We start from the raw sequence: 2334 nt of genomic DNA, 5'->3' as shown, positions 1-2334 counted from the left end.
GCGGCCTGCCTGGTTCTCCTGCCGCCTCTTGCCCGCGGCCGCCTGCTGCGTGGGGCCACGGAGCGCGGGGTGGGCAGGCCTGCACCGCGGGCTCTTCACTGGCACCCCCGCTGCCAGCCCGGGACGCCAAGGGGCCCGGGCAGTTTTAGGCAGCGCCCCCGCCTCGGCGCTTCAGGAGCCCCCTCCGCCCCCCAGGGCCCCGCGCTAGCTTCTCTCATTCCCACATGTGAGACCCTGGCTCAGGGTGAGAAGACCCACCGTTTCACAAACAGGCGTCCGCGCCCTGGAAGGGGTGGAGCCGAAGCTTAGGGGAGGGGCCGGGAGGGGGTGTTTGTGACTCAGTTCCACTCTGCTGTCCCCCCACCAAAGGCCGAAAGCATCCATCAAGGACCTCATATGACCTTTACACAAGTCCAGGAGTCCCCAGAATGTTCCCCGGCTACGGCAAGGGGAAAACTGAGGCAGTGGTTCCTTGGTGGTTGGAGGCTCAGCTGTGGCCTCCGCTGGCTGAGGTCGGAAGACCCACCGGGCTGGAGCCTCCGCTCCCTGACATCAGGGCTGGCCTCATGCTGGGGTTCCCCATCTCGAAGGAGGCGGGCAGGGCCAGGATGCCAGCAGCTTCGTTGGCAAAGGGGTGGCCAAGGGAGGGCTGGCCGCCTGGCTCCTGGCTGCGGCCCAGCTGGATTTCCCCTGAGTCATTACCCCTCAAGAAGAGAGGAGGAAGGCAGCTTGGCCTGTGGCGCCCAAGTCCCTGCCGCCGCTGGGCCTCAGTTTCCCCGTCTGTTCATCTGGGAGGGGTGGGACCACGTGGTCTCCCAGGGTTGGCTGCACTTCAGCCCATGCTGCCCTGCCCTTCCAGCTTCTCCCTGCTCTGACCCCTGGGGCCTTCCGGGCTGCGCCCTGGCCTGCACCCACTCAGAGGGCTGACCAGCTGCTTGTGCCGAAGTGAGGCTGGCGCCAAAATGACACCAAATGCAGCAAGTGCGCGGATGCCCTGCCCCGGACTCCGTGTTTGAGGTTTCAGGACCTTTTCTAAAAAGCCCACACGTGGCGAAAGCTGTGCTCCGCAGCAGGACCAAGAAAACACAGCAAGACGAAAAAGATGGGCACTTCTCGCCCCCGCCCTCAGGCCTCCCATCCGAGGGACACATGGCGTCGGTAAAGGCTCGGTGAGCTGACTCACAGAGGAGTTTCTAGAAGGGTTGGATAACTAGCTCCCCCCCCCCCAATCCTTCGCTTTAGTGACTCAGGGCTGGAAGGCTGGGGGAGGAACATTTGGATTGAATGATGCTGCCCCCACCTCTGCCAAGTTCCCGCCCCAGCCCTCCCACCACGTCTCTGCTCTCCAGGCAACAAGACCCTGCTGGGGGCTTTAAAGGCGCAAGCCTGCTCTGCCTCTGAGCTAGCCCCACCAGGGCCTTTCTGGGGCTAGGAGGCTTGGCCTAACTCTGCTGGGGGCTGGGAGCTCCGAGTGCATACCGTGCCTCCACCAGTTCGGGTCCTGCCTGCCCCTCCCAGACACCTCGGGATGGGGAGTGGCCAGCTGTAGACCTCCCCCCCCCCCGGCCTCTGCACCTGAGCCCATTTCATGTCCCACTTCCCTCCCAGAAGCCCAAGGCTCTCAGCAGGAAGGAGCCCCTGAGGCTGCTAGCCTAGGGCCACCAGCAGGTCACTCCCTTCCCTTCCCTTGGGAGGCGGCCATCTTGTTCCCTACCCAGATGCCATGCCCTCTTGAACCCCTCATGTGCTCCCAAAGACCCTGAAGGCAGTCCCCAGAACTTCCAGCAGAGACCAACCCTGGGCAAGGTGACGGGGACCGGAAGCCTGGCTGGAGCTTGCTTGGGGTGGAGAGGTCCTCAGTGTGGCAGTGCCACCCTCCTCTGTAACGCAGTGGGCCATGGCCGAAGGCGTCCGTTGCTGGTAGGTGTGCTTGTCTCAGGTCTGGCCCAACTGAGGATGCTGGCCAGTGACAATGGAGCTGAGCCAGGACAAGGCTCCTTGCACTCTGGGGGGTCTGCCCGTCCCACCTCACCGCCAGACACGTTTGCCCTGTGCAGTCAGAAGGCCCCCTCCTGCCCACTTCTCTCAGTGCACCGTGGGTTCTGGGGGCACCACGCCCGAGCACTAGGCCTGACCCGTCTGTCCCTGCACAGAAACCCCACTCCCATTTGGGGGCCCAGGCGCTTGGGTGCACGCCTGCCCAAGATTTGATTTCTGGGCAGCCATCGGGTCCCTGGAGAGCAACCTCCGCCGCTGATGCCGTTTGCTCACATTACAACTACCCCCAGGCCGCCATCACCCACCAGTGGGTAAACAGGCTTCCTTTGCTCCTGC

This window comes from Trichechus manatus, unplaced genomic scaffold (assembly GCF_000243295.1).
Source record: "Trichechus manatus latirostris isolate Lorelei unplaced genomic scaffold, TriManLat1.0 scaffold00309, whole genome shotgun sequence".
Classification (NCBI taxonomy): domain Eukaryota; kingdom Metazoa; phylum Chordata; class Mammalia; order Sirenia; family Trichechidae; genus Trichechus; species Trichechus manatus.
This window is presented reverse-complemented; position numbering follows the sequence as displayed.